Source organism: Beta vulgaris, chromosome 6 (assembly GCF_026745355.1).
Source record: "Beta vulgaris subsp. vulgaris cultivar EL10 chromosome 6, EL10.2, whole genome shotgun sequence".
Classification (NCBI taxonomy): domain Eukaryota; kingdom Viridiplantae; phylum Streptophyta; class Magnoliopsida; order Caryophyllales; family Amaranthaceae; genus Beta; species Beta vulgaris.
The window spans coordinates 68,377,679-68,402,100 of record NC_079207.1 but is presented as its reverse complement, the minus strand read 5'-3'; the positions used below and the strand labels follow the sequence as shown (position 1 = coordinate 68,402,100).

The 24,422-nt window shown below is 34.6% G+C and overlaps 2 long non-coding RNA genes and 8 other non-coding genes across 10 annotated transcripts; 4 read left to right on the top strand and 6 right to left on the bottom strand.

Moving 5' to 3' along the window:
• Nucleotides 1-921: 921 nt before the first annotated feature.
• LOC104897769 (uncharacterized) lies at nucleotides 922-14,154 on the bottom strand. Its single transcript, XR_008969771.1, has 6 exons — nucleotides 13,681-14,154; nucleotides 8,685-8,903; nucleotides 7,889-7,996; nucleotides 5,022-5,116; nucleotides 1,432-4,492; nucleotides 922-1,345 (listed from the first exon to the last, which is right to left on the bottom strand). It is a non-coding gene; the product is annotated as an uncharacterized LOC104897769 (long non-coding RNA).
• Nucleotides 1,066-1,182, top strand: LOC125499283 (U5 spliceosomal RNA). Its single transcript, XR_007275997.1, has one exon. It is a non-coding gene; the product is annotated as a U5 spliceosomal RNA (small nuclear RNA).
• Nucleotides 2,527-2,629, bottom strand: LOC125499125 (U6 spliceosomal RNA). The gene has a single exon (XR_007275844.1). It is a non-coding gene; the product is annotated as a U6 spliceosomal RNA (small nuclear RNA).
• On the top strand, nucleotides 5,388-5,549 carry LOC125499204 (U1 spliceosomal RNA). The gene has a single exon (XR_007275921.1). It is a non-coding gene; the product is annotated as a U1 spliceosomal RNA (small nuclear RNA).
• LOC125499288 (U5 spliceosomal RNA) lies at nucleotides 6,592-6,707 on the top strand. The gene has a single exon (XR_007276002.1). It is a non-coding gene; the product is annotated as a U5 spliceosomal RNA (small nuclear RNA).
• Nucleotides 7,312-7,414, bottom strand: LOC125499126 (U6 spliceosomal RNA). The gene has a single exon (XR_007275845.1). It is a non-coding gene; the product is annotated as a U6 spliceosomal RNA (small nuclear RNA).
• Nucleotides 14,155-14,634: 480 nt separating the features above from the next.
• On the bottom strand, nucleotides 14,635-14,831 carry LOC125499269 (U2 spliceosomal RNA). The gene has a single exon (XR_007275984.1). It is a non-coding gene; the product is annotated as a U2 spliceosomal RNA (small nuclear RNA).
• Nucleotides 14,832-20,149: 5,318 nt separating this feature from the next.
• LOC125499127 (U6 spliceosomal RNA) lies at nucleotides 20,150-20,252 on the bottom strand. Its single transcript, XR_007275846.1, has one exon. It is a non-coding gene; the product is annotated as a U6 spliceosomal RNA (small nuclear RNA).
• LOC125499084 (uncharacterized) lies at nucleotides 20,150-21,349 on the bottom strand. Its single transcript, XR_007275758.2, has 2 exons — nucleotides 21,063-21,349; nucleotides 20,150-20,270 (listed from the first exon to the last, which is right to left on the bottom strand). It is a non-coding gene; the product is annotated as an uncharacterized LOC125499084 (long non-coding RNA).
• Nucleotides 21,055-21,216, top strand: LOC125499248 (U1 spliceosomal RNA). Its single transcript, XR_007275963.1, has one exon. It is a non-coding gene; the product is annotated as a U1 spliceosomal RNA (small nuclear RNA).
• Nucleotides 21,350-24,422: the final 3,073 nt, after the last annotated feature.

Below are 24,422 nucleotides of genomic sequence, written 5' to 3'. Positions count from 1 at the left end.
CCATTTAGACAAGACATCAATGCATATATTAAATAGGTACGGGGACATGAAGTCCCCTTATCTTAGGCCTCTGGAATGCGCAAACGAGTGAGATCTTTTCTCATTAATGAGAATACCAGAGGAGGCATGAGAAAATGAGTCCATGATGAAATTTACGAATTATTGCACACTATCTTTGTATGTATGTCAAATCACTTAAACCAAAGATATTGAGAAACACTTGGTATCTCTTTATGGAGGCAATACCAAGTAGGTATATCATACAACTATATTGATACCAATCTTTCTTTCTATTGATACAAAACAATTTTTTTTCCATTTTATAGAAAAGTATATCGACAGCCAAATACAACATACAAATGCCACTTAACACAAGGATTCCCTTGGTTTACCATATATACTAGCCTTCATATGCACGCGATGCGTGCGTTAATTTCAAAATTTGTTATTCTATTAGATACTCCATTCGTATTTTATTTATGATTAAACTTAAATGTGAAAAATTCAACAGTTAGATGAATTTAGATATATTAATTTGCTAATGTAAAAAAAATAAAAAGGTTGTGAGTGATTGTTAACATTAAGTTTTTGTGAATGAATATTGAACAGAAAGAACAAAAATAATGAGTTGGTTTAACTGAATTAAAGAGTATCAAAGGTAGTGAATGTTCAGACTTTTCATGTACACGTTATGTATGCCATCTTTTTTTATAAGGTATAAATATTTTGTCCAATTAATTTTTGATTGAAGTATTTGATGCATATACCATTTTAAACTTGTTTTAAATGGCAAGTTGGAATGAGAATTTTTAAATGATTTGCTTTTGTAATTTTTTTCATTTCATTAATTAGATCATTAAGGGTATTTTAGTCACTTGAAAAGAGGACACCACACCTCTTCCCTTGGCTTATATAATAGAGATAATGGTGGTGTATTTTAATACCAAAGATAAGTACAATATGGAATAATGGAATGATAGGATTGTCCCACATTAGAAGAAGAAATTATCCCACTAAGCATGATGAGTAATAAAACTGAAGAGCTGGTTCAATGAAAAAGCACGCAGCCATGCAGTGAGCACAGAGCGAACTATTCTTTCGCCTTTTACTAAAGAATACCGTGTGCTCGCTGCATATAGTGGCATACGTTTATTTTTGTAGGGAGTTCTTTTATGGAACTTCCATTATCACTAGTATTGAATTTTTTTTGCAATATGGAACAATAACTCAGTGACTGAAAAAGACTGCATATATCTTCAACTTCGGTCTCTGTATGCCATCCTTGCACAAAGTGTGATAAACTCTAAGCTTTTAAGCATCTCAATTCTCTGGATCCTTCCATCACCTACAACATGCACAAATTTTTAAATTGGTAAAAAAAAGCTATCATGAGAACATGACTATCAAAGTTACTAAAAAAGAGGACCTTACATTGAACAGCCAGATTTGGAGCAGTGTATTAGTGGGGCGTGCCAGGTCCGTGCAGCAGCCCAATAAATGGGCGACACTCGATGATCCCAGCCGCGAGTTACCGGCTTAATGTTATGGTTCCATAGCTTAGGCACTAAACTTCATCTTACCAAGGATGTCTTGGCCTAGTGGTTAGGTTTGAGGTGTTGTTAACGATATGTCACAGGTTCGAATCTCCCCTCCCCTTCTTTATACGGCCTTCGTGGCTCATATAGGTAAAACAAAACTAAACTTGATCTTAGCCAAAAGACCGAGAAAGTATGGTTTGCTTACCTTTACGTCTGTTTTTTTTTTCATCTTCCTCCCCCCTCTGGTCATTCGGTCTTACCTGTTCCCTCTAATGTGGAACATAGTTCATGTTTGATGTGATAGCTCCCATAGCATTTATGGAGAACATCATATTATGCAAAATAAAAACTACCAGAAGGTAAATTCTAGAGCAACGCAGAAGCAGAAACGCAAGGGAGAAAATATATCAACCACATTAATCACTAAAAGTCTCATAAGTTTTAGATTAAAAGAAAAAATAGGAGTGCTTGGTCAGGTTGCAGTGTGGATAGCTTTTAGTAGTAGAAGTAGTGTTCGAGTAGTGAGTCAAAACGTATAGCTTTTGGGACAGTGGATGGCATATAAATTTTACATTAAAGTTATGTTTGAGTTATTGACTAATAAATGTAAACAACTACTCTAACAACTTGGTTTAACGAACACCATTATTATACCCCAACCGCTACACACTAACCACTAATACCTTCTAGCACAACTAACAACCACTCTTAGAGCTACTGCAACCTCAACTACCATTGCCAAACACACCCCTAGTATATCACCAGTGCTATCCAATACTATTTTTTTTATGTGGTCTCATCTTATACTGAAGGAGGCAACGTAAAAAGCTAAAAGGCTATAGTACTATTTCTCGATTTGTGTGTGCCATCTTCACATTAAAGGCTGAATAACAGTCTCTCCTGAGTTCAATATCCCCCATATTCAAAAAGAAAAACAGATTGAAGAGGGATAAAAAGAAAACCTGCAGAAAGGGGCAAAAAAGGCCAAAAAAATTTGGACCATTTCTCGATTTGTGCGTGTCATCCTTGCGCAGGGGCCATGCTAATCTTCTCTGTATCGTTCCAATTTTATCAGATGTCTCCGAAGAGACAATTTTATTCTGCAGCCTCTGATTAATAAACCAAGAAATAGTTTCTGAAATCTTCAATGTGGGAGTTGTAGCAAAGAATCACAGAAACAGACAAGTCCCTGCAAACACAGGCTCGCCAAACATTCGATGTCTTCCGGCATGCTACACCAACATGGGCTAGATGCACTTTCAAACAAAACACCACTCTAAATAAGAGAACTCATAGCACATACACTAAGTTTAACCTATGTTACTCAGACACGAATTTAGGGTCTACTCGTATAAGGGTGTCCAAAGTGTCCGACTCGGCTATTTTGTAGAAAAAAGATAAGTTTTTAGTTTACAATGAAGTATACAAGTGAAGTGTCGTGTCTGACACGACACCCGGTTTTTGAGGTAAATGAAGGGGTTGGAGTAACATAGAGTTTAACACTAGATAAAACAGGGGGATGGTGGGAATATAGATGGCCGTGCAAAAATGAGGGTAAACAATTTGAGACTGATTATTGGTAAACCATGGAGGTACAGGAAATCAAATCACCATGGTCCATTCTAACAAAAAGCAGTCTTCATAAGAAAAATAGGAAAAGACAGCCAATCTAATTAGATACAGGCTCCTCCCTTCTCATTTATTCTCTCTCTTAAGTAAGACTTTGTTCGATTAGACAAAAACATTTTCTAATGGAGAACGCAATTTAAAAGGAAAATGTAAGGAATAAGGAGGAAAATTATGACATCCCTTTAGAAAGGAATATATTCTGAGACTTTCTAATCTGCCGTTGGTAAGATTAATACTATGCAACTCCACAGCTATAGACATGATGTTTAAAAAGAACCTTGAATAAACCAAACGTACTTGGATCAGTTATCTCATAATGCAAGTCCAGCTTGCACAAGAGATACCACTTCTCATTTTAAACTTAAAAGTGACAGCGTCATACTGAAAATTGTGGGGGAGGACTCGAACTTAGGTAATCTCATAAAGCATCCCATGATCCTGCCAATAACTAACATGGCAAAATACACTATACTGTCTATACACACATAGCACACCAACTTGTGAAATGAGAAAGATTATATCAGAAGTGGCAGTGTAAGTTTCAAGATTTTAACTGCATAACCCCAAGATTGCATTACAAAACCAAATCTAGACTTAAACTGATATGTCAGATACTGCACTTCTTAGTCAGCAAGACGGGAAAAGAAGGCTTTGTAATCTTGCATACCTCTACTTTTCAGATGGTAATTTCTTCCCCAACTGTGGATTTACTATGCTAAATAGTTAGATAGAGTCAACATTACACGTGTGGGATGATCATTCAAATAGGAAAGTTTTCCAGAGTTTAGAAAATAAATAAAATCTGCAATTAGACATAAGCAACAAGTAAAATCAGAGCACAGCAAAAGCAGGTGAATGCAGAAAATATTTCAGTGGCAATGAATTAAAACTGAGCACCAGCCATAATAAACAAATCATTGTCAAGTATTAGCACAAAGTTAGTTAGCTAGTACCTAGAAACAAAGAATCATCCACACTTGTATACTTCTATAAGATTTACTCATATACAAACTGAACAGATCTTATACAACAACTGAAGATGCTTGTTTTTAAGCATACTAAAGCCTACAGCTCACAAGGCAAAACTACTCTTCTCTCACAACCAAATACGATCTTGTTTTTTCAAAATGTAAGAAAAACACAATGGCCAAGAGGCACCCAAACCTCAAGGAAAATAGACCAAAAGCTAAAAAACAAGTGAGGATATTATCTTACTTTCCGATTATGTCACCGATGGTGAAGATTCATACTGCATTAGGCATAATATATGCAACTCTGCAATAGCCTCAGAACAATCCATCACAGAAGCCAAAATCTTGAGATACCTAAGTGTCAGAGAATTGAAATATCAAGCATAAGATGTGAAAGCTGCAATTCAGATTGTAATAGTACTATCACAAGTTCACAATCCCTTTTTTCTAGACACTTCTCATTGCCACAGCTCACTGAATGGAATTAATGTACATGCTTTGCTCAAAAACCAAAGCATGAAATAAAGTACCAACAACTCTTCTACTATAGTATTTGCAACAAGCTCAAGTCTGTAAACATATTTACAAATAACCAAATTCAACAAAGCCTTCAAATAAAACCATGATCAACCGACCCGAGAACAGATCATACCTAGGGAGACGATGCAACTATGTTACATGTAATCTTGCCAAGTTGACAAAAAACACAACCATAACCCTGGCAAAGCAAAGAGATTGTCTCTAATGTACCATGACTCTTTGGAGCCCTGTGCTATGATGCCAAAGTTTTAATTATGTATTGCCAATAATCAGTAAAGATTGGAAACATTTATGGGGATCATACGGTAAAGAAACTACAAAGATGTTTAGGTGACCATGTTACCTTAATTCAGCTCCAAAACACCTTGTTGACTTTGTCATGTACTTCAAGTGCTCTTAGATATTTTCCCAGATGCATGACCAAGCTAACAAAGTGTTCTGCAAAGAGAGAAAGACAGCACAATATGACACGTCCGAAGATGCTTCTGCTTAAGATATGAGAATCCATGGTTTAACTTTAATTTAGATGCAAGCTACATCAATGTCACCATCGAAGACTTTAGTACTTGATGGTTTGACCTTCACCACAATTCCAAGTTTACAAATGTGTCCAGAGATTTAGTTACCAACTTACCATCCCACATCAATGAAGTTCAGAAATGGGATGAGCAACATAGATATAAATTAAAGTCATCGAATATTGGTAAACTTACTTACCTGGGCGGGGTCAATGGGCCATCAAGAAGGTTCATGGCCTAGGCAGGTGGCCTCCATTGCACTTTGGCAGGGATATTTGCCTAACATCTTCCCAATGTGGAAGAGTGTACGTCATAATTTGTGTTAGTGGGGTCTGCGTTCGCGCAACCCCTAATCAATTTTATCCCAAAACTTTGGAACACTAAACTAATCAGAATTTTCAACTGTTGCAGAAGTTTCAATTGTTTATTTGTGTTATGTTGAAGCTCCAAGTGTCAGATAGCTATCATTTCGAACTACACCGAATAAAACTATGCGACTCCGGGACTCACTTCCATTGCTAAAGGAAATGATACATGCTCTGTCAGATTTTTAACTTCTGTACAAGAGTAAATGCAACAAAGCTTAAGTCTGTTTTACAAGATGAACAGGCAAGTATTATCTTTTCCCTTCGGTTAGATTGAAACGCTAAACTCCGGCAGCAACAGTCCAAGAAATATTTTGACTGCTAAAAAATAACCTACCATTCACGACTGTAACAAAGAAGCTAAAATAAGGTTGACATATGCAGATATATCAATATATTCCTGTAGATATTCTTTCTACGATTCTCTTACAGTATATAATCACCCTACAAGAATACCCTTACTGGGGAATCCTTTCACTCCAAATGAATTCTGAACCAAACATTGATTTCCCACAATCCCATTCACCACGGTCCCTCCTCAAATGACACGGCATATGGCTTCGCCAATTTCATCCTTTTGTCAAGAACAGTGAGGGCTCATATGGCTTAATCTGTTGAGATGCTTAATTGCTTATTGCTTAGCTAATTCTAGAAATTCATAAATTATTCAGAAAACTTAAAGAGCACAAATAACTAAAATGTAAGAATTAGTACAATCCCAAGTGACGGCCATCCACGTTGAATTCCTTAATCCTTTATCACATAAAAATATAAAACAATACAGCAGATCCAGTCATAGCCTGACTCAGGTTGAGCCGGCATACATATGAACTTTGGATGTTATATAAGAGCCTAACAAAAGATCCACACAATCTGTAACATTAAGTTGAGAGGTACTTCTGTGCTGTGGTCTTATGGTGGATAGTAATTTCCCTATAGTCCTATCAAGAAACCCCACATCAGTCAGGTATAACGACCAAGCTAGAACTACAGTATAAAATTCCTGTGCCTTTCATTGCTACGTTCACGCAGCCATGCATTGAGCACAAAGCGAACTATTCTTTCGCCTTTTACTAAAGAATACCGTGTGCTCGCTGCATTAAGTGGCATACGTTTATTTTTGGAGGGAGTTCCTATTAGGAGCTTCCATTAATCTCAGAATAATATTTCAGCTTCCTATTAGGGACTTTCATTAATTCAATAAGAAGATTTCATCTAATTGTTACAATGGAATCAATGATATATAATTTAATATTTTTTATGTAAAGTAAGTGTTTTGCTTAAGTTAATTTCCAATGAAAAGTAATTTTCTGTTTTCCTTTAAAAAGGATATAAGATAACTACAGGTTTATTATTTTCCATTCCAAAGAAAGGAATGCCAGATGATACATCCATATCTCAGATGAAAGTTAATTTACAAATGACATCCCCCTTAAAAAAAAATTCATATTAAAGCTTCACAATCAATCCTTTTCTAGTGCTAAACTACAACTAGCTACTCTGATAACTCTTCGAGATTGAAAAAAGCCTCCAATTGGGATAACTAGTAAACCAATCAGACAACTTTTCGAGTATGGGTCAAACGTCTGAACAAAAATTTAAAAGTTCACGTATCAGATTTGAAAAGAATAACTTGATAAGAGACAAAAAACTTAATCTAAAGGTCGAATAAGTCTGTCATGTCCTCGGATTTCACAATGCTTAGATTAGAACAAAAAAAGGTTGGAGAAAAAAAATCTGCTAGGTGGGAAAAAATTTGGACCATTTCTCGATTTGTGCGTGTCATCCTTGCGCAGGGGCCATGCTAATCTTCTCTGTATCGTTCCAATTTTATCAGATGTCTCCGAAGAGACAATCAAATGTTGCACCCCCTAGATAATAAACAAAGAACTCGGTTTTCAAAATCATAAATGTGGGACTAGTAGGTTTTAAACCTCAGACTGTACTAGCACGAACATGGGCTTGATGCAACTGTTGGCAGCCAACCTTGCAAACAAAACACCACTGGAAAAAGAAGCCTAATATCTCAACCAGCTTTCATTAGACATTTTAGATGTTCAGGTTACTCCACATTAGATTCAGCTTGTCCCTTTTAATTCAACTTTTACCCAACCTTTTATGTATATTACTCACTGAGAACTTCCAAAATGATCTCCAACAAATATTTCGAGAATTTTCTGATCTGCTGCTAACTTGCTATGGGTAACTTTAAGACTATGCAACCCACACTTGTGACATAAGATATTTAACTGATAAGACAGATACTACACTTGATGTTAGCCAACAAGACGAAGAAAAGTAGAAGTATGCTTTGTAATCTTACATACCTCTCTTTTTCTGGTCATTCCAGCCTCAACAGCGGGTTTCCTATGTGTGATAAAGTCAACATCAGGTACGTGGAATGATCATTTGATCACTTTAAACAGGAAATTTTCCTACAGAATTTCAGCATAAAGCAGCAACTAAAATCAGAGAACAGCAGAAGTGGGTGAGGGGTGAAAATATTCTAATGGCGTCAACCAGAGAGACTCTACAACTAAACACTGTCAGATGTATTTCAGGCAAATATATTTCTTATTAGATACATTTCGGACAACAACAATTAGCATAATGCAACACAGAAATCAACAAAGTAAGGAATAAGGATCCTTTATCTCCTTCATGAAGTAAAATATCAAAGCAGTTGGATGGAACAAAACTACCAAAGCATGTGACATTATATTGCGACTGAGCACCACCGAAAAATGATCAACTAATTGTCAAGCACTAGCACAAAGTTAGTTAACCTAGACCAGCGTCTTCTTTAACAATATCCAAAAGACTGTTATGAGCTAAAGTGCGTGGTTTGCTTCTGATTTTTGCAAAGCTGAGACAACAACTAATAATCAATCGAAAAACAAAGAAGAGTGAAACATGATCACAAGGACTTACATGGTTTTACTCTACGTGTGTTGTGGGGGGGGGGGGAATGGAGAGCTGCTTCATTTCAATGGAGGAACACAAGACATCTACAAAGCTTGAATTTCCTATATAATGTTTTATTAATATCCCAAGAAACCCTCAAATTGTTCCCCAAAGAAACAGGCAATAGACTTCATGAAATTGAAGGACAAGAAAAATTACTCTTTGAGGCTATCAGGTGTTGCTTTCCAGGCAACTCTTTGACACCCAAAAAACTGGATTTCTTGTGGGCTTCAAGCAAACATGAACATACCAGAGTTAGGATATATAATTATTCAATTTACTATTAAACATAACAAAGTTAGGATATATTATTAGCAATGTCACCAATGGTAAAGAATGATACTCCTCTAGTCATAAGATATGCCAGTCTGCAATAGCCTTATGTTGGGAAAGATCACAAATAATCTTGCAGCGGAATAATATTCGTTTTCCCTTCTATGTATAAACAAAATAGGCTAACAATTATATCTCTATATAAATAAAACAACTCACAAAGTGTATAAAATATAAACTAATATTCGATGGTATAACTCAAAATGTAATGTTTCTCAATAAATATGAACTATCTTACAATGTTACAATTTCTGAATGAATTAACTATCAATCTGATTACATATTTATACTCACCCTATTACTAAGAAACTAATGATGCAAATTATCGCAAAACATTTGCCAATAAATGTTTCTTTATTTCTCACTTCTCTCCTTCTTTTTTCTCCTTTTTTTCTTTGTTCTTTTCTAATTAAATCTTTTCCAATTAAGGAGGAATAACCAACAAAATCTCCCCTTTCCGACTTATTATAAATTTTTGATAAACCCGCTTCCCCTCGACATACATCAAGCTTTTGAACGGTCAATATTTTGGTCATCATATCTGAGCCATTGTGGTCAGTATGGATCTTTTCCAAATCAATAGCTTGGCTTCAAAGACCTCTCGTATCCAATGATACCTTACGTCTATATGTTTAGAACGAGCATGAAAGGTGGATTTTTCCCCAGATGAATAGCACTTTACTGTCACAATAAAGTATATAATTTTCTTGTATAATTCCTAACTCTTGTAGGAAATTCTTCATCCACAACAACTCTTTGCAAGCTTCTGTCCACAATATACTCAGCTTCTGTTGTTGATAAAGCAACACATTTTTGTAATCTTGATTGCCATGATATAGCTCCCCCTGCAAAAGTCATCATATATAACCTGACACTGACTTTCGCGAATCAATATCATTTGCCATATCTGCATTTGTGTATCCTTTTAACACAGGATCTCCTTGACCAAAGCATAAACACATTTCTGACGTGCCACGTAGATACCTTAATATCCATTTCACCGCTTCCCAGTGTTCTTTTCCTGGATTAGAGAGAAACCTACTAACAACACCTATTGAATAGGCAATGTCTGTCTTGTACAAACCATAGCATACATCAAACTACCAACTGCAGATGCATAAGGAACTTTATCCATCTCTTCTTTTTCTTTATCACTTGTAGGACATTGTTGAGAGCTTAATTTAAAATGACCTGCAAGTGGAGAGCTCACCGGCTTAGCCTTATGCATATGAAACCTCTCAAGTAGTTTCTCTATATATCTTTCCTGTGACAACCATAACCTTTTATTTTTCCTGTCACGGGAGATTTTCATGCCAAGTATCTGTTTTGCTGGTCCTAAGTCTTTCATGGCAAAGAACTTATTCATCGCCTTTTTCAAATTGGCGATTTTATTAGTATCATGACCAATGATTAACATATCATCAACATAAAGGAGTAAAATGATAAAATCTCCGTCTGTAAATCTTTTAATGAACACACAATGATCTGATGTCGTCTTGTGGTAGTTATGGTCCTTCATAAAGGATTCAAATTTCGATACCACTGGCGTGGAGCTTGTTTTAAACCATACAAGCTCTTACTTAAACGACATACCATGTGCTTTTCCCTTAACCTGAAATCCCTCATGTTGTTCCATATATATTCTTCCAAATCCCCATGTAGGAAGGCTTTTTCACATCTAGCTGTTCAATTTCTAAATCCAGCATGCTGCCATCCCTAGAACAACTCGTATTCACGACTTTTCACCACTGGTGAGAATATTCTTCAAAGTCAATACCTTTCTTTTGACTGAACCCCTTCACAACCAACCTTGCTTTGTATCTTGGTTGCGGATATTTTGTTCAGTCTTCAATCTGAACACCCACTTATTTTTGAGTGCTCGTCGACCATTTGGTAATTGTACCAAATTAAATGTATGATTCTCATGCAAGTATTTTAACTCATCTTGCATGGCTTGCATCCACTCTTTATGGGGTTATCTCTATAGCCTCTTCATAAGACTCTGGCTCTCCCCCTTCAGTAAGCAATTGATACTCACCACTAGCAAGTCTTTCTGGAAGTCGTCTATCTCTGCTAGACCTTCTTAATTGTAGTGGTTGACTCTCTTGTTGTTCATTTGTTCCACATTCTCATTATTTTCATCCTCGTCATCATCTATATGTTGAGGTTGATCTTCTCTGTGTACTTCTCCCCCGTGATCATTAATAATATCCTGAGAAGGACTTGGATTCATATTTATAGGTGATTCTTCATGGGATGTTGTTGATTTTCCCACTTTTTGTGTGTCTTTAATGGTTTGATCTTCAAAGAAGACAACATCTCTACTCTGACTATCTTTCTTTCAGTAGGACTCCATAGCCTATAACCGAACTCATCTTCGGATAGCCAAGAAAAATACATTGTTTTGTCTTGCTATCAAGTTTTGATCTTTCATCCCTCGGGATGTGGACGAAGGCTCTACAACCAAACACCTTTAAACTTTCATAGTAAACTTTTCTCCCAGACCATATCATTTGTGGAACATCACCATCAAGTGGAACTGAAGGAGAAAGATTAATCAAATGAACTGCAGTCTTTACTGCCTCCCCCCAAAAAGATTTGGGTAACTTTGCGTGTGATAACATCGAACGAACTTTCTCCGTGATCGTTCGATTCATTCTCTCAGCAAGACCATTTTGTTGAGGTGTTTTTGGGACAGTTTTCTCAAGCTTTATCCCATACTTCCTGCAATATTCTTCAAATGGACCTCTATACTCACCACCATTATCGGATCGCACACATTTCAATTTCATGCCAATTTCTCTTTCTACTTTTGCATGAAACTCCTTAAACGCGTCAAAGATTGGTCTTTACTTTTTAAAAGAAAGACCCACACTTTCCTGGAATGGTCATCAATAATGTAACAAAATATGATGCACCACCAAGAGATTTCTCTGTCATAGAACAAACGTCTGTATGAACCAAATCTAGAACCCGGGGTCTTCTAGATGGTGGATTTCTTGAAATGAAACTCTATGTTTTTTCCTGCCAAACAATCAACACATGATTTCAAATTAACATCCTTCAATGGAAGGAGTTGCTTTCGAGTGAGGATTTGCAATCCCTTCTCACTCATATGTCCGAGTCGCTTATGCCATAGCTCGGTCGAACATTCTTCAGCTACATTCAACTGTGAGCTGAGCTTCCCACTTGTGACATAAAGGGTTTGTTGCTTCTTTCCATGAGCAACAATCATCGAGCCTTTTGACAATTTCCACTTTCCATTTGAAAAGTGATTTGCATACCCTTCATCGTCAATTTACCAGCCGAAATCAAATTCAGCCGAATATCTGGAACATGTCTGACATCGTGTAGTGTAAGCTTACAACCTGTATTGGTTTCCAACAAACATCTCCAATACCAATAATTTGAGGATCCATTATTTCCACCTCACAAAGCCAAGTTCCCTAGTGTAAGATGTGAAGTAATCTTTTTTGCATTAGATGATATGAAGCACCTGTATCACATCCCCAACTACAATCTTCATTGTAAGTTATAACAGAGTCATCACCTACAAAATAAACTTCGTCACCAACTGCTGTAGCCATACATTTTTCTTGTCTTCATTATCACTACTCTTGTCATTCTTTGACTCATGTCCCCTTCCATATTCTACATTCACTTTGCTTATGTCCTGCCTTATGACAATAAAAGCAAGTAACCTCTTCTTGGATTTCGATCTGCCTCTCGATTTATCTTGACTTTGGGAGCTTCTAAAAATTGGTCTCCCTCGACTTTCAACAATGTGTGCTTCAGTTTGATTATTTGAGGCAAATTCTTTCCTTCTAGCTTCTTCATTAAACAGCTATCTTTCACCATGTCAAGAGTGAGTTTACCATTCGGAGCTGAATTACTCAACGAGATAACAAGAGTTTCCCAGCTATCGGGTAATGAGCTAAGGAGTAATAAGGCTTGGACTTCATCTTCAATTGTCATGCTAACATTTGTTAGTTGATTAACAATGCCTTGTGAAATTCATTCATGTTTCAGCCATATTTTTACCTTCTTTGTATAGAGACGAACCAACCTTCTCACCAATGTAGCTTTATTTAAAGCTGTCTTCCTCTCATACATTGACTCAAGCTTTTTCCAAAGCTTATAGGCATTTGTATCATTAGCAACATGTTGAAAAATGCTTTGATTAATATGCTGTCTTATTAACCCGACTGCCTTTCGATTATCCAATTTCCATGCATCTTCGGTTTATTTTCCGTTTATTTCTTCCTCGATGGGTTTATACAATCCTTACAATAAAGGATATCCTCCATTCGAGACTTCCACATGGAATATTGGACGACGTCAATTTAATCATTCCCGATATGCAACACTCGAATCTTCCATTTTGTTTCATACAATTGTATGTATATCCGGCTCTGATACCAACTGTTGGGAAAGATCACAAATAATCTTGCAGCGGAATAATATTCGTTTCCCTTCTATGTATAAACAAAATAGGCTAACAATTATATCTCTATGATATAATAAAAACAACTCACAAAGTGTTTATAAAATATAAACTAATATTCGATGGTATAACTCAAAAGTAATGTTTCTCAATAAATATGAACTTCTTACAATGTTACAATTTCTGAATGAATTAACTATCAATCTGATTACATATTTATACTCACCTATTACTAAGAAACTAATGATGCAAATTACGCAAAACATTTGCCAATAAATGTTTCTTTATTTCTCACTTCTCTCCTTCTTTTTCTCTCCTTTTATTTCTCTTGTTCTTTTCTAATTAAATCTTTTCCAATTAAGGAGGAATAACCAACACCTTAAAACCCGTAACAAGTTCTCCATCAAGAAAACAAAACCTTATAATATCTAAGCTCCGAGGTTCTGATAACTATCATTTTGAACTACATGAGGTACAAGATATGCAAGTCTGCAACTTAGATTGTAATAACACAATCATAACTTCTTTCCCTTACAGAAATCAATCCTCGCACAGTCTTTCTACTTGCAGAATGGTCACCAAAAGATACGAGCTCACTGAATGAATGATAAATGCTTTGCTAAAAAAGCAAAGCGATACTGTTTAACTTATGTACCTTTCAAAAACTTACATCTGTGGGCATTTGTATAAATCAACAAACTCAACAAAACCTTTGACTATAAGCACAAAGAAGCGACCCGAGAACAAAACATACCTAGGAAGACAAAGCAACTGTAAAGCCAACAAGTATCAGAGATCCACGGTGACAAAACAAGCCAGACAGCCTCTTAATTGCTTCCCTCATAACCCCCCCCCCCCCAACTATTCAGTTAAATCCTTTATCAGCTGAGAAATTTACAAACTTCCATACTTCTGGACTCAAAGTGCTGTGTAGACTCTAGTATAGTGCAAACGATTTTGATATCATTTGTAATAGATATAACTAAAAACCATTATAATCGAATGGGATGTTTAGCGAAACACTATTTTTATCAACTATCACCAATTTTGAAGGATTCAGTATTTGACTTATTTTGAGGCCAACACATCAGAGAGTTCTGGCAGATGTTGCACCAAACCCAGTTCAGGATCAACCTAAATCACCAAATTCCTGATTGTTTTGGAAGTATGACACAATCACACAACCAAGCACGCTGAAAATCCCCAAAAATCTTTGTCAGCAAATCTGATCCAATTGTGTTTTATGTCATTAGAATCTCTGTAACTTGTATTAAGAAGTCCAAGCAGCATGTATAGTAATCCAAGTAACATAAATTTCTATATAATGTTTTGTTGGGATGTGCCTGGCCCGTGCAGTAGTGCAACGCATGGGCGACACTTGAGTAACCCAGTAGCAAGCTACTGTGATGGATTCTCCCCCTTAAAAAATAAATTTAATATCGTTGTGGGTCATTGACCCACGTATCAGATATTAAACTGATAAGAACAGATACTACACTTGATCTTAGCCAAAAGGCCGAGAAAGGTATGAGTATTCACAATTAAGAATCCTGTTTTTATCTCTTGACTTGTGATGGGCTCATTGTTCCCCAGTTGATGTGGGACATCATGAACTGAAACTACAAATAGAAAAACTCTAGTGTAAGTAAGCCCTGAATAATAAGCTTTTGGGATATACAGCAATACAGCATAATAGAGGAAGAGACACTTTTAGGTGCTACTTTGTGTTTTCAATTACCAAGTGCAGTCAGTTGCACATTCATAAAAACAGAGGAGACGGGAGAATTAATTGAAGCACAAAATACTAATACTATTGAGCTTTGGCTGTAGCAAAATAAAATAGAAGGAAGAATAGGAAATTGACGTTACGTCTGTATTCGTGCAACAAATTTTGCCACCACAGAAACAGAGGAGACAAGAGAATTAGTTGAACCACAAAATATGGCTGTAGCAAAATAGAAAGATGGACAGCAAATTTTGCCAAAAGACATTCAATGCTATAATTGTCAAAAATATGGACATTATGCATCTGAATGTTGGAGCAAGCAAAAGGATCAGGGAAATCATTTAAATTTCGCTGAATCATCCAAAAACAATGAGGAAAGTCCTGCATTGTTACTAGCACATGAAGAGGCTAGTAATCAACAAGACATGTGGTTTTTCGATTCTGGTGCGAGTAACCACATGTTTGGTAGAAGAGAATATTTTATCGATCTTGATGAGAAGGTACAAGGAAATGTAAGTTTGGGAGATTCATCCAAGCTACAAGTTAAAGGTAAAGGAAAAATAAAAATATTTCATAACAATGGAAATGAAGAATACATTTCCAATGTTTATTATGTGCCTAATATGAAAAGTAATATCCTGAGTATTAGGCAACTGCTTGAAAAAGGATATATTGTTCACATGGAGGGTAATATTCTTCTACTCAAAGATAAAAGTGGAAGACTTATTGGTTAATCAAAAATGGCGAAGAATCGCATGTTTCCGCTGCAACTTAACACTGAAGTACAAAAGTGTTATTATTGTGCTACAGAGGATAATGAATCATGGAAATAGCATAAACGTTTTGGGCATTTACATTTCAATGGCCTAAAACTTTTGCAATCAAAGAATATGGTGCATGGATTGCCTAAAATTGAAGATCCTCAACAAGTTTGTGAGATATGCACGGCAGGAAAACAAGCTAGACTATCATTTCAGAAGGAATTATCATAGAGAGCTAAAGCACCATTGCAATTGGTACACACAGATATATGTGGACCATTGGAACCGATATATTTAGGAGGTAATCGTTATTTTATTACCTTCATAGATGATTATAGCAGGAAACAGTGGGTGTATATGTTAAAGGAGAAATCAGCTGCATTTGATACATTTATGCAATTTAAAGCTCGGGCGGAGCTTGAAAGTGGGTATAAGTTGAAAACCCTAAGATCAGATCAAGGGGTGAATATAAATCAAATTTATTCAAAAATTATTGCAAAGCGACTGGAATACGACAACAATTCACAGCCTCCTATACACCACAACAAAATGGAATTGCCGAGAGAAAGAATCGAACAATTCTAGACATGACACGAAGCATCTTGAAAGAAAGAGGATTGCCGAAGCAATTATGGGCAGAAGTTGTTGCTTGGACAACTTATATTCTAAATCGTTGTCCAACGAAAAGTGTGAAAAATATGACTCCACAAGAAGCATGGAGTGGTGAAAAGCCAAATGTTGAACATTTGAGAGTATTTGGGTGCATTGCCTATGCTCAAATACCAGAAGCAAACAGAAAGAAATTAGATGATCGTGGTAAAAAATGTATCTTTATTGGATACAGTTACAATCCAAGGCTTATAAATTGTATAATCCAATCACTGGAAAGTTGATTGAGAGTAGAGATGTAATATTCAGCGAAGGAGAATCTTGGAAATGGGATGACCAAGAAAAAGAGAAAAGAAAATTGTGTTTGAAGAGTATGATGATGTTACGGAGAAGATTCCTGAATTAACTCCACAGAACACTCCACGAAATAATAATGATTCATCATCACCATCAACCGAAGGATCGGATTCATCATCGAAAACACCTGTTAAGATGAGAAGCTTAAGGGACATCTATGAGAACACAACTGAAGTTGAAGAAGTAGATTTATTTTGTCTATATACAGATCATGAACCGATCAATTTTGAAGAAGCTGTTAAAGAAAAAGAATGGATATTTGTCATGAAAGAGGAGATCCAATCAATAGAGAAGAATGATACGTGGGAGCTTGCTACATTACCAAAGGGTCAGAAGGCTATTGGTGTAAAATGGGTTTATAAAATCAAAAGAGGTGCTGATGGAAGCATTGACAGATACAAGGCAAGACTTGTAGCAAAAGGTTACAAGCAAAAATATGGAGTTGATTATGATGAAGTATTTGCTCCCGTAGCTCGTTTAGATACCGTGAGATTGTTGATTTCACTTGCAGCACATCATAAATGGAAGATATACCAGCTTGATGTTAAATCTGCATCCCTAAATGGCATTCTCGAAGAAGAAGTCTAGTAGAACAACCATAAGGTTTTATTATCAAGGGACAAGAAGATAAAGTGCTCAGTTTGAAAAAGGCACTTTATGGTTTGAAACAAGCTCCTCGTGCTTGGAATGCACGCATTGATGGATATTTATACAAAACGGTTTTACCAAATGCCGTATGAACATGCAGTCTACATGAAGAAAATTGTGATGATATTCTTATAGTAAGCTATATGTTGATGATCTACTATTCACTGGTAACAATGAAAGAATGTTTGAAGATTTCAAAAGACATGTTCAAAGAATTTGAAATGACTGACTGTGGGCTGATGAATTACTTTCTTGGGATAGAATTCCAACAAAGTCAAGATGGAATTTTTATTTCACAAAAGAAATATGCAAAAGAGATTCTTGAAAGTTCAAAATGGCCTCATGCAAACCTATGAGCACTCCTGTCACAACAGGGTTAATGATGGCAAAAGATGGAGAAGGAAAATTGATCAATCCAACTTTATACAAGAGTCTAGTTGGAAGCCTAAGATACCTAACTATCACAAGGCCAGATATTGTATACGGAGTTGGGCTTGTGAGTAGATATATGGAAACACCGAAAGAGTCACATTGGTGCACTGCAAAGAGAATAGTAAGGTATATTAAAGGTACCTTAGATTACGGGAATTCTCATGGAAATGAAAAAACATTATATGGCTATTCAGATAGTGACTGGGTCGGTGATCAAGATGAAATAAATAGTACAAGCGGATATGCATTCTATCTAGGTTCAACTGCTTTTACATGGAGTTCGAAAAAACAACCAGTTGTCGCATTGTGAAGCTATGAAGCAGAATACATAGCAGCTTCATCTGCAGTCTGTGAAGCAATATAGTTAAGAAATCTATTGCAAGAACTTGGTCATGTTCAAGAAGAATCTACGACAATATATATAGACAATGTGTCCGCGATAAAACTTGCTAAAAATCCAGTTCAACATGGGAAAAGTAAACATATTGATACTCGATATCATTTCTTACGAGATCAACTCAAGCAAGGAACAATTGAGCTCAAGTATTGTAATACTACTCAGCAAGTTGCGGATATTTTTACAAAACCCCTATCTCTAGACATATTCAAAAGGTTGAGAGAAATGCTCGGTATGAAAATTAAAGTTTGAGGGGGTGTGTTGTGAACCGCAAACATTAATTTTAGAATTACTATTATTACATTTCTTATATTAGAATTTATTGTAGTTTTGTGAGAATAACATTAAGAATGATTTCTATCCACTACTTATTTAGAAAATAGAACCTATAAATGTAGAATTGTTTTTCATTGTAACTTGTAAGGAAAAAGCAGAAGAAAAGAAAGAAAGAGAAAGATTAGGGAGTCAAAAGGAGTTTTATTTTCTAAAGTTATATATATTCAAAAGAAGTTTGTTTTTACATTACGGGTTGTAACCCATATATCTCGCTCCTTTGTATACTCCTATTATTATTATTATTATTATTATTATTATTTGAGTTAGCAATTCGTAAATTGTGTAACTCCCACAAAATGGTAAGATTGTGAAAGCACTTTCTTTTCATCCCTTAAGCTTCACAAAAACGATACTACCTTAGATTTTCATATTATTGATAGTTAGATTCCTACATAAACTTTTGCACTATAAAAGGACATCCTTTCTTTGAAAGAATTTTGGCCTATAACCAACTACAACTTTTGTACATGGAGCAACACAAACAAGAGCCAGTGGACTCCACAACACTAACTATAAAAATGAGTACATGCCACGACACATGGCTTGTATAAAGCCGTAGTATATATATAGAGAGAGAGTTAGTGTCATAGATTCCACTCGCTTTAGTTCGTGTGGCTGCTTGCTTCCAAAGACGAAAGTTATAGTTGGTGTCATAAAATCCTTTCTAGTGTGAAAATTACAAGGTTAATTCCAACAACTCTTGGAATTGAGTTAAGTTATCAATCACTCTCCTTAAAGTGGTAAAAAACCTGAGGCCGCATTATACAGGTCTTCGAAGGAAAACCCTAATAAGTGAATGACCAAATTGAGGCAAAAGAATGGAGGCATATATATATGTTGAGGGTCTAAATTAACAACAATATCAATGATAAATAATATCAGAGAGTATGAGACTATCACAATTAAGATATAAAATCCCATAACATGACATTATCCTTTTAACATGCACTCCATCTACTGCGACCATTACTGTCCATTTAGCCTCAATTAAAGTACATTATAAATATTCCACTAGTTTTTTTCCCGGGCGATGCCCTGGGTCAGTTACAAATTACAATAAACAAATATGTTATTATTTTTAAATTTCATAATTTATTTTGCTACTTTTCTTATTTTTTTATCCATTAATAAATTGAAAAATTTTCACGTCACGACGTGATAAGTAAAAAAAATTTAAAAGGTTTGAGTTTGAAAACAATACCTTAAGAGGAATTGTGGTAAGAGAATATGACATCAATATTCTCTTGTAAGTTACGTAAAAAGAATGTTAAGATATATATACTTGTTTAATTTTTTTTGGTTAATTATAATTATTACAAGACTTCATCATATTTTATTTGAAGCATTAGACAACAAAGTCATAGTGTAATTGATGGTTAAATTCTTACTTTTCATTTCAAAGGTCACGTGTTCGATACCTTCCATTTACACATTTTTTTAAAGTGAGGAGTACATATAAACATAAAACATTTGCATTAGAAATTTGAGGAGAGTGTCACGTGGTACATAGGCTTTATTAAAGAGAAAAAACAGATGGTAGAGGGATAAGAAGAAAACCTGCAGTAAGTGGTAAAAAGGCAAAAAAATTTGGACCATTTCTCGATTTGTGCGTGTCATCCTTGCGCAGGGGCCATGCTAATCTTCTCTGTATCGTTCCAATTTTATCAGATGTCTCCGAAGAGACAACCTTATGCTATAGTGTCTGCATAATAAACAAAGAAATTGTTTATTAATCTTTGAATGTGGGAATTCCAGGTTTTACACCCAAAGCATTCAGGCGACTTATATAGACAAGCATTATCTTTAAAGACCTAACCATGAGAATATCCGAGGGTCAAAAAATTAAAGACTTAACTACACAATAACACCAAGCATAAGATATGCAAGTCCATAAGATATGATAAGGGAATATGATAAGTTTTTATAACATATGAGCAGTACAGAAACTCAAGCATAATATACAACTAACTAATATACTAGATTTACTAAAGTCAAGACAAAAAAAACTCGAGTTTCTAACCTTTATTGAAATAAACAGGGCAAGTTATATCTTTAGAGATGGCACGACTTTGTTACATGGTTCTTCATAAGATATAAGACATAAGATACAATAATAATTCCAAAGTTGGAACACCCCTAATACTTTTCTTTAAATATTGTTAATTTTTTATATGGCCTTGCCTCATCAAGCTGAAAAGTAATTCTTCTGGAATGAGAGACACAGCAAGATATGATGATCCATGAGGGAATGCTACTTTCCATGAGGATCAATGATACTATTAACTATATCAACTACACAGAATTTCATATGCAACACATTTCATTGTCACCTCCAGAGACTTCGAAACTTGATGGCCTAATAATACCTACTACAATTTCGAGTTCAAAGATGTTGTAGAAGTTTTGTTCCTGTCCCACATCAATAAAGTAATGAAGATAGGAAGAACAACAAAGGTATAAAATGAAGTCGTGGATTACAAGTAAACATACTTACCTGGACGGGGTCGATGGGCGATCATAAAGGCTCATGGCCTAGGTAGGTAGCCTCCATTGCACTTGAGGAGGGGTGCCCACCTAACATCTTCCCAAAGTGGAAGAGTGTACGTCATAATTTGTGTTAGTGGGGGTCTGCGTAGTGCTGTCAGTTTGGTTGAAAACCGATGGTTAAACTGCAAACTGTTGATCAACTGAACTGAATAAACTGAACTGAATTGACCCATAACTGAAAAGTTAAAAACCGATAAGTTAATCAGATTAAAGTAAACTGCAATTAACTGAACTGAAACTGAACTGATACTCACCGAAAACATATCAAACCGAAATTAACTGAACGAAAAACCGATTTAAACTGAACTGAACTGAACTGAAAATGAACTGAATTTAACTGAAAACTGTTTCAAACTGTTTTTAACTGAACTGAATCAAACTGAATAAAACTGTTTTTAACTGAACTAAATCTAACTGTTTTTTAACTGAACTGTATAAAATTGAATAAAACTTCTTTAAACTAAACCGAATCAAACTAAATAAAATAATTTTAAACTATATAGAATACAATTGTCTCAAAGACTCAAACTGAACTGTTTCAAAATGTAACACCTAATTTCATAATTTTTAATTTACCTAAATTATTGACGTGCAATGACATGACACCTTAATAACTAGACAAAGATAAAAACAAGTGATTTCAATTTTCAATTACTATTTCCATTATAAATAAATCACTACATTCAAATAACAATCTTAATAATGTCTTTTAACATACTATTTCCCACTTTTTTGTCTTTTTTTTTTGGCCCAGCAAACTTTCACCTTTGTGGCTTTGTGTTGGTTCAGTGGTTTGCGTTTATTTGTAAACGATCGAAAAAAACCTGTCGAAAAAATTCAGCAGAAGCCATGACCCCTTTGTAGTTTTGTTTATCACTTCATGGTCTTATAGTCTTATCTATTGAGTTATGGACATAATTAATGAAATCAAACTAATGTCCCAAACTTTGAATAAACAAGTCCCTGCAATTACTCTTATATCTTACTAATACTACTCAAAATCAAGATAATATAACTAAAACAAAACCAAAAATGTTCCAGCAATTGCTCTTTTTTTAATTTTCTTTCCTTTATTAGCTATACACTTATACAAGTTGTACGCATTAACTCATTTCAATTCAACAACCTAGCAAGAAATTCGAAAATTATAATCAAATTGAAGCTTATGTTTTTTTATCACCCGACACCTAAAAACTAAATTCTCAAATATCACTATTAGAAATATAAATTCAGAATTACAAATTAAAGAAAGATTGAGGCTGGAAACTTTACAAACAAACGAAATCAAAGAAAGAGATGAAGGAATATTTTATAACTTCCACCATATAGTCTCTACATGTATTACAACGATGAACAAATACATGATAACAATAAATTACAGAAGATGTAAAATTAATAACAGAAATTCAGAGTTCTCCTGAAAACAAGATCTAAAACATAAAAGATAAAAATTACCAAAAAACCTTATAAATTCTAAATCTACATAAACCTGATAAGACCTAGAATTATCTTATAATCCAGATGTAAAACTAAGGCATAGTATATTATATTCAAAAACCTCGATTCTTGAGATTTTCACGACAAAAACATCAACTTGGGTCTGATTTCTTCGCTTTGGATCCGATTTGGTTTTTCGCTTAAGTTTGCAATTTCGCCATAAAAAACAAAGATTCAAGGGCTGAGATGGACAGAGAAAACATAGGTAAGTTTAGAGAGGAGAGATATAAGACCAGGTGAATGCTTTCAAGCACCGGAGAAATATGGCAAAGAGCAGAGGAGAAGAGATAATGATCGAAAAAAAACGCAGAGAGAGATGTGGGACAACACTCACTTCGTTTATATCTAACAATATTAGGGTTTCTAACTTTAATCTCGTCCGTTGAATGAAAATCCTCAACGGATGAGATTGGATCCATCTTTTTCTCCTTCTTTTATGTTACAATACACAATTAATGGTTAGATTTTAATCCTTCTTAGATCAATGGTTCTAATTCATGATCCATGATATCATTCTTTAGCCAATAGAAAAATAGAATGACCTAGTACATGGATTGATGACCTAGCACATGGATTGATATTCTTATATTCTTATCATTTTAGTAGTTGTTGTCTTGGTTTAACAACTTAAAATCTGTAATAATTAGTCAATTATTATTATTTTATTATAATTTAAAATTTTAAATATCTTTATTAAAATTACTATTAGTATTACTTAAGTATAACTATCGTTTATTAATTAGCATAGTATAACTACTACTACTATTATTATTATTATTAATATTATTATTATTATTGTTATTATTATTATTATTATTATTATTATTATTATTATTATTATTATTATTATTAAAGTTATGAATTGCGTTTCTTAATTTTAGTTATACTCCTTTTATGATACTCCACCGGAGTCTCGATAGCTCATAGCTCGACTTAGATTGGATGCTTAACTTAAATAGAGTATAGTTTCAAAATGCATTACACTTAAAGACGATTAGCATAATGATTACTGACTTAGATTAACTATTCTATATACTAATCAATTCGTATTAGATTGTGTTTATACTAATCTATATTCAAAATTCAATACTTTGATCTATACACTATTCTATACATTAATATGTACTCGAAATGCAATACATCTATCTACATAGTATACATATTGAGTTTAGCTTAATGATTGCCCAACTATACTGATTTTTGTCACATTATACTCGTATTATAGTTGTTTGGTTTATCGACTTTAATCATCATCGTCATCACTAAATTATGAGCATTCACCATTATAAATCATCATCACCTTGATCATCACCAATCATGATGTTCAATGAATAATGATGTATTGATGTGAAACAGTGAAACTGTGAAAGTATAAATTGTTAAGTGTTAAGTATGAAATACATGAATGTGTGATTATTTAAATAATGAAATAGACGGATTTCTAGTATGCTTTGATTATTGTTAAAACCGTGTAATAACATCGATGATCAATCGTATGATCATATTCATTTGATGGTTTTGACTTTTGATTAATGTCGAAGACAATCAATCTTATGATCATTTCATTAATTAATTTATGCCAATATTATGAACCTTAACTTAACGAAATTCGATCATGTTCATCCTCTACTAACATAGTGTTTGATTATGTATCATTTTCATATGACATATTGACATATTCGATTAAGTGATAAGTGGTTAACGTTGATCATTGTTACTTCATTACTTGTTGAGTTGTTACTCTAGCTCTAAGGTCATTAATGTTTTGATTATAGTCATTTACATGAATTATAGTATAACAATATAATTA